Raw genomic sequence first — 9,028 nt, 5'->3', positions numbered from 1 at the left:
TTTACAGTTCTTACTGGGGCCACTGTAGTCTTTTTGGCTATACAGTGCATTTACAGTTCTTACTGGGGTCACTGCAATTCTTTCAGCCTATCATTCACACTGACAATTATAACTAAGACTACTTAGTGAGATTTTTCTATTTTATCACTAAAAGAAATAAAGACTAATGTCTAAACATTCAAGTCTAACATTCATAGATGATAAAATAATCACATTTCTACATGTTCAATACACATATACATGTTATCACATTTAATCTCAAAATTAAATAAAATATCACATGTAATATAACATTATGGAAAAAAATAGCATGAAAATAAACAAATATTCACATGTTATCACATTTAATCTATAACATTAAATAAAAGATCACATGTAATATAACAATATATCTAAGCATATATTAAATCATGCCACAAAAAAAAAAAAATTATTTTATTTTATTATTTTTTTTTTTCCGGTTTGAAAAAAAAACTCAGAAAAAACACTGGGCTGAAAAGCCCAGCCCGTGTCTTTTTTTTTTTTTTTAAACCCAAACAAAATGGGCCAAAGGGCCCAAGCCCATGCAAAAAACAAATGACATAAGTCATCTTCTTCCTCCAGCGGGTATTGTACACGTGAACAGTAACTTGAAAAAACAGTAACTGGCCGTGTTTTTTGTCGGAAAAAACCTTCGGAGGTGGCTGGGTGCTACCGCAGCACCTAGGATGGTGCTTGCAGCACTTGGGTGGTGAGCGCAGCACCGAGGCGGTGCTTGTAGCACCACTGGGTGCCTCCACGGTGCACCATGCACTGTGGGCTCCATGGGTGCTTGCGGCACCGTGGTGCGCGCTACACCGCCATGCTCAGGTGGTGCGCGCTGCACCACCGTGTGAGGGTGGTGAGCGCTGCACCACTGTAGCGGCTTCGGCCAAAAAAAAACAGAAAATTTATTTAAAAAAATGCAGCACCACATGTGCGCAAATCACGTAAAAAAATACAATCACAGTTTACATGCATATGCCAAAAAGAAACTGGAAACAATTATAAACGCTCTGATACCAATGTTAGAAAGTACGGCGGAAAGTACCTCAGACTTAGCTTAAAGAAATGCTCCACAAGTTTCTCCAGCGTGACAAAAACCAAGCATTTTCTCTTAGTGGTAAAGTGTACTACGTAGTTATAAAACTAGAGTAACACTTGACAAATCCAGAGCCTATAAACTATTTCAAGAGAGAACAAATGAGAGAGAGATTTCTACTATTGTATTTTTATCCACCAGAATCAAAAGGAGGGGGCTATATATAGCCCCCCTACACAGCTGGCCTTAAAGGCCAGCCTTCAATACGCTGGAAACGCATGGCTTTACCGGCTGTGTAACGCATGGCTTTTTTCATGCGTTACAACGCATGCATTCAAAGGGGGTCTGCCCGTGTGGGCGCCCCTTCCATTTAACAAAATAGATAATGTCCTTCCCTACTTTTCAAACCCTTTATTTATTCTCCTAGCAATCACCCTTTCAAAACCGCATCACTCAAACAATATATTCTTATAAAATAAGATATTGTACCATTTGCTTAAACAAGTCTTAATGAGTGCATAAACTGAGGCTAGTTTAATTTATACGTGGTCTCCACTATCTCTTACACCAAAAAAAAAAAACACACACACACACACACAAGAAAAGCTAACCCTATTTCTTGGTATCCATCATCCATCAGATGTATCAAACTAGCCTTCAATTTTTTTAATATCCGCTGAGCATCTATATATTATTAGCTCTGCCCCAATTGATGTTGGTCTCTGGTTTTCCTTAAATCAACACAATTATGTTGTTTGTCTAGGTTGATCTTATTAGGTCCATGTCTCCAATGCATATAGACTTTTAATGCATAGAGCAGGTGGCCCATAACCAGCATAAAGTACAAAAGCAAGCTGACTCTGCTCTTAGTGGGGGAGAAGGGATTGAAATCCCTTTTGATAAAGAAAATTATTTACTTCGTTTCTCTTTGTGAACCCCCAAGAGTAAAACAAACTTAATTTGCTCAATTCTTTAAACCCCCCACTTCGATTTTTTTTTTTCCTTATATATCTATTCGTACTAGACAATATTATCCTAGGTTGATCCATCACAACTTCTCTTTTATACTTTCAATATGAACCCTCTACATTGGAGACCGAGACAATATGGTGATGTTTATATGGAAACTTGTTGCCTGTTGGGTCATCATTACTTCCTGGAGTATTCCTTAAATAGAGCTTGTCATGGAATAGTAATGAATTTACACGAGTAGCACCTTTTGTGCTTTTCTTTTTGTTGATATTGGCATTTTTTTAAGATCTTGGTAGATATGATATTTGCAATAGTGCTTCATACCTCAAGCAATAATTGTGAATAAAGTGACTATATACGATCCAACCTTTCTAGGATTTGTTGATATTAAATAAAGTGACTATAAAATCCTAATAATTGCAGGTTGGGCAGTGTCACTACTTGCCAATAGCTCTGATAATTAGAAAAAAAAAAAAATCTATGTTGGTTTTTGTGATTACATGTCTCCTGTATTTATATATATTTGTTGAACCAAAGTTTACATAATATTTATTAAAGGTCTAAATTGACAAATATTTATTTTATATATATATATTATGGTTAAAACAGATGGAAGGTAGTTTTAATAATAGTGTTGGTGATTTTAATTCTACTTATATTTCATTAGACATAGAGGAAGGTACTAAACACTAGTCCTTTAGTACCTTCCTCCATGAATATCCCAAACTCTAGGCCGGCACCATCTCTCCCCCCAAAGTCAAAAAGAGCCAAGAAGGCTACCAACCAATCTCATGTATGAGATTATTTTATAAAGATTGAACATGTTGATCCTATTACACCTAAAACTCAATGCAATTATTATTTCAAGATTTATAGATGCCATTATAAAAATGGTACTTCATCATAGGATATTCTTGTCCGGAGTGTCCCATTAAATAGGATAAAAATCTTGAGAATGATAAATCACCATCACACACTGGAGTTAGAATGGATGGTAGAGGATCTAGTCCTCAAATGTTAGGACAATATGATCGTGAAAAATTAAAGGCAATGATTTCTAATTTGTTTATTCAGTGTGAATTGCCATTCAAGGTTATAGAGCATCCGACATTTGTTAAACTCTTGGGTTATTTAGAGTCTAGATACAATTTGTCATCTCGAACCAACTTCTAAAAAGAGTGTATTGGTTTATACAAGGAGGAGAAGTAAAAGTTGAAGGTTTTGTTGTGCAATCAAAGAGTTTGTTTGACCACCGATATATAGATATCAGTGCAAAACAAAAATTATATTTGTGTCACGTGTCATTATGTTAATCAAAGTTGGGTATTACACAAGAAAATCATAATGTTTTTTAAGATTCCTAATCATAGAGGTGAGACCATGACTTGGATGTTAGAGTCTTACTTGATGAATTGAGAGATTAATCGCCTATGTACAATCACTGTGGATAATGCCACCTCTAATGATGTCGCTATTGATCATGTGGGAGGAGCATAAGAGATAAGGAGTTTACAATTTTGGAAGACGAGTTTATACACGTGTGATGTGCTACACATATTTTAAAATTCACTGTATGTGATGGTTTAAAAATTATATTTGATGCTATAAATAAGATTAGATAAGCAGTAAGATTTATGAGGTTCCTCACCGACAAGGCTTGATATGTTTAAAACATGTGCAAAGGAGCTGAATATTGTGTGTGGAAAAATTGTTTGTTTAGATGTTCCCACTAGATAGAACTCCACATACCTAGTGCTTAATATTGCTGAAAAATATGAAAAAACTTTTGTGCTAATGAGAGTGAGGGAGTCACAGCTTGTGGCGCCTCCATTTGAAGATTGGAAAAGGGCTCATGTTTTTATTAAGTTTCTAAAAGTTTTTTATGATGTCACTTTGAAAATCTCCGACTCATCTTACGTGACATTTAACATGTTATTTCAACAAATTTCTACAATTAAACACAATTTGAACAAAATGGGTCAGAGTGGGGATGATTTATTGAGGAGAATGGCGTCTAATATGAAATTTAAGTTTGATAAATATTGGGGTAACATGAATAAGATGATGATTGTTTATATAGCTTTTGTTCTTAACCCTCGATATAAGATTACAGCCTTATCATATTGGTTAAAAAGGTGCAAAAGGGATGAATGCGGAGATAGAATTGAGGCCAATATAAGATTGCTCATTAATCGTTTGATTGAGCAATACCATAAGTTTTATGGGCTAAATAGTAGAAGATCAAATATGGCACAAGTTTCAAGTTCCTCAAGTATTATTGGTGATAACTTGGAATGTGAAGATCTTGATACATCTCTAGATCAATATTTTGAGAGACAAAACAATTCGGTATTTATCAAATGTGATTAAACCACAAGTACCTGAGTTTGATATTTTGGATTAGTGGAAGATGAACTCATTTAGATATCTCATCATTGCGGAGATCACACTTGATATATTGGGCATCCCTATTTCAACTATTGCATTCGAGTCCCCATTTAGCACTGATGGACATGTAATAGACTCATACCGAAGCTCATTAGCACTAGAGACTATCCAAGTACTAATCTGCATGCAAAATTGGTTGAGTTGTGAACCACTTAGTTCTTGGGAGGTGGAGGAGCATGTAGAAAACGTTGTCATCGAAGGTAAATGATTTTATTTGTTAATTTTTATTTTTTATTGCTAGTTTATTAATTTAACTTAACCTCTATATTTTTTTCTTCTTAAGGTAACCCTCTTCCTTCAACTTCAACAACTTAATTTTTTGTTTTTGATGGTGTGAAATTTGGAGTTTATGACTTTGCATACATTGCATATTCAATCATGGTATGAGGCCTTACTTTGTATCAATTCTCAAATTTCTTGATTTAGCTGCTTGATCGAATTGATTGACTATGAAGTAATGCATATTTACAAGTGCCAGCCTTGGAACACAATGGCAAAGTTATTGGAGAGAGTCTTGATTTAATTAAATATGTAAGCAGAACTTTGGGGGCCTTCTCTTTTACCTGATGTAAGATTTGAGTAATTCATTTGTGCCCTCTTTCAAAAGCTTTTTGTCTCCATTTATTTCTTTTGGACTGAACTTATTCGAAAATGTTATAGGATCTTGCATCAGGTCCAGCTTTTGATCACTTGGAAAATGCTCTACATAAGTTTGATGATGGGCCACTTTTCCTTGGGGAATTTAGTTTGGTAAGTTGATTTCTCAACTATGTTGCTTTAATTTTTATTATTTTTCTGTAATAAAAACTGTGGCTTGTTTAATATATAATATATTGTCTATTTTATAATGGCTACAGTTTATGGCTTGTTAATAAGAACAATACCCTATCATCTGGAGCTACTCATGTTGGTGAGTTTGCATCATGATCTGTTTTGCATAATTTGATTTCAATGGGTTGTACTGCTGCTGATGAATTAGATCAAATATGAGATTATAAAGAAATTGTAAATTATCTTTAAAAAATATGATCAAATATAAATCAGATCAAATATTTAATGATGCAGTTAACCAATTTGAATGTCACCCTTATTTCTAGCGTGATTCTTTAGTCAAATTCTGTCAAAAGCATGGGATTTATGTTACAGCACACACTTCTCTTGGAGGTTTTGTTGTCAACACTGAATTGTTTGGTTCAGTTTCTTGTTTGGTTAAGCTCTTGGCAAGAATGGAACTTGATGCAGATGTATCGCAGCAATTGATGGAGCTTTTCTCAAAATCAATCTCAGGATTGTAATTTTCCACCTTAATCAAGGTGGAAGATCCTTTGTAATTGATGCTGTTGTAATTGATTGTAATTTATTATTTATTTTGTTCTTTGTAAATTTATATTTTGTATTGTGATGTAATAACAATGTTATCTAGTTTGCATTTTATTTATTTTGTTCTTCAATTTATTTTTTTATAAAATTCTTTTAAAGTGTTTTAATTATTATTTTTTAAAATCTGGGCAATTTAAATATGAGATCAGATTTTTTTAAAAAAAAGTGCTATATTTTTTTTTAAAGTTATAAAGATATTTTTAGATTTTTTTTTGTTTTACAAAACCTGGATATCCGGGATTTAAGCCCAAAAAACAAAAAAAAAAAAAAAAATCCGGATATCCAGATTGAATCCGGTTATCCCCTGAATTGATTCTAGATTCCGCCTGGATTTGAAAATCCGGATCCAGTTTTGGCTGGATATTCGGATCTGGATCTAGATACACACCTCTAGTAGATTGAGATGAATTTAACTTTTTAAAAAAAAATTAAAAAAATAATAAATTTTATTAATGATTAATTTAGAATAAATTGAGATAAGTTTGGTTCAACAACAATACATAAGGCTATGCAGGGTCTAGGTTGATGTATCAGCAGTATCAAATGATTCAAATCATTACAACTCTATGCCACAAAAGCAATACATGGGAAATTGCAAATTCATCCTCAAAATTTGAAGGATAAGTTTATTTAAAATTCTGTTTATTAATAAATCAAACTGGTCATAAAAATCCTGTTACATTAATTTATATAAAAAGACTTAAATATTTTAATATTTTATGATCATAATGTATTATTTTTAATTATATTTATTGATATAATATATTTCAAATAGTTATATGTTTAATAATGGGCATATGAAAAATGATATTTATAATTTTAGAATCTATAAATTTCGTGCGCTTCTTTTAAAAAAAAAATAAATATAAGATCTACATTCAAATTTTAATTTTTCAATAAAAGTTTCGCGCACTTCATTTGAAAAAAAAAAAAAAAGAGGATAAATTTAAAATCTATATAGACAAATAGTTTTTTAATAATGAATTTTAATATTTTTCAAATTAAATAGTAAGGACTATACATATACAAAAGTAGAAGGTGGCGTAAGGGGAGATTTAGATTGTGAGTTGAGATGAAAGTTGAATAAAATATTATTATTATTTTAAGATTTAAAAATATTAAATTATTTATTATATTTTATATAAAAATTCAAAAAAATTATAATTATTAAATTAGATAAGTTAATATGAATTGAGAAACTTTTATATCCAAATCGAACATAAATATTTGGAGGTTCATTAACTTGATAAATCATTCTACAGGGAAATAACTTTTGAAATCGTTTTGTTGGGGTCAGGAACAGGTAACTATGTCCAATTACATGGTAATATGTTCTCAGCTACAATCTTTTCCATCATTTCAGAGGTAAACCTGTAACATCTGAAACCTCGTTATCGAGCTTAATGTTCTTGCTGCACGTTTGGTCTTCTACATGATCGTCCTTTGGACGACGGCAAGCAGTTCCTGATCCAACCAAGACTTAAAAAAGACCCTTCCCTTTCACCACAGATTCGAAAGTTAAAACCCCCGACAAGACTCAGCAGCTAAACGTACCATCTAAGGACAGTCTCTTTAGGTTAAATTTTACTTCGTATTAATCTGTATATCAATATTAATTTTTTTATATTTAAAATTTAAATTAATATTATTTTTAATAAAATTTACTTTTTAACCAAATACATTAAATTAGTATACATATTAGTATATAATTATACTTGTAATTAAATTTTTTCTATTAAGATTATCTATATCCAAAAGTAAGTGTACATTTTAATTATGAGATATAAAATTTACTTGTAATGGATTAGCCATTATCAAATTTTGTAACTTTTAGCTACAGTAATTACAAAGAAAATATCAAATTTGATATCTACTGTACATATATCAAATATTTATTTTATTATTTTTTTATAACACTTTCTCTTCTCTCTATCTACATCCACAAACGTCTATAAGTTTCTTTAAATTAAATAGTAAAATGCAATAAAATAAAATAAATTAATAATCAAAAAAATTAAATAATTTTTAAATTATTAATTACTTATTACTATATAATAAATAAATAGATATCCAATGTAAATAACTAAAGTCAAATTTATCATATATTATTTTATTGTTATATAATAAAAAAATAGCTATTATAATGTGGAGATTTATATAAATGGAATAATTTAAATTTAAATTCATTTTACATTCATCAAAATTTAAATTTATTTTCCATTCATCAAAATTATCTTTTACATATATATAATCTATTAATAATGCTCTAAGTTACGAACAAAACATTTTTAATTAATACCGAAGGGAAGTTTAAGGTTCCGTTTGAGGTGAAAAGTATCAAAATGTTGTTAACAAATGAAATAATTTATAAATAATAATAAAATAATATGAGATTGTACGAGAACAGTTATTCCACACATTCTAAAGGTAATTCTTTTCTCGATCAAAGTGAATAATTAGTTCACTAGGATAGTGGAGAACGCGCCGTACACGGGAAGCAAATCAAAATTGAGCAACTCCTATATTATTGCAAACAAAAGTCCGAAAAATCAAGCAATTCTGCAAAATCCAAAGAAAAAGCACTGCTTAAGGCATATATCCAATCATTCTGAGCTATCTGGCATGAGAAGGCAGCTGAGCTAGACGCAAACACTCACACCCTGTCTATTTAGCACAGGTTCCAGCTTTGTTTCTCAAGCCTGTTTTCCTTCGGGAGCATATTTCCAAATGACCTATACACCACACATATAAGGCATACACTCATATCTTAATACATTAGTTTAGCGCCACAGGGTTGAGCGTTGTCTTAGTGAGATTAGGGTGATTATGGGGTTCCTGAACCATTTGGCTATAGAATCAAAGGAGTTCGACTTGTTGAAGGATGGGAAGTTCTTGTTCATCACTGAGAGGAGTAGGAGGGTGGTGAAGGAGATGAGGTTGGAAATTCCTACGGTGCATTGGTTTGCCAAAACTTTGGAGGTTTGCATTAAGGGTGATAAGAAAGATTTTTAGGGTTGGTTTAGGTGATGAAGTATCACTACTATTCATTATTTTATCATTACTTTTTACATACTTTTTACTATTTTGTACTACTATTCAATACTTTTTCATTACTTTTTACTACTTTTTACAAAGTATTTAAGATCACCTTATTACCCAAACATAACC

The sequence above is a fragment of the Carya illinoinensis genome, chromosome 16, assembly GCF_018687715.1.
Source record: "Carya illinoinensis cultivar Pawnee chromosome 16, C.illinoinensisPawnee_v1, whole genome shotgun sequence".
NCBI lineage: Eukaryota > Viridiplantae > Streptophyta > Magnoliopsida > Fagales > Juglandaceae > Carya > Carya illinoinensis.
This window is presented reverse-complemented; position numbering follows the sequence as displayed.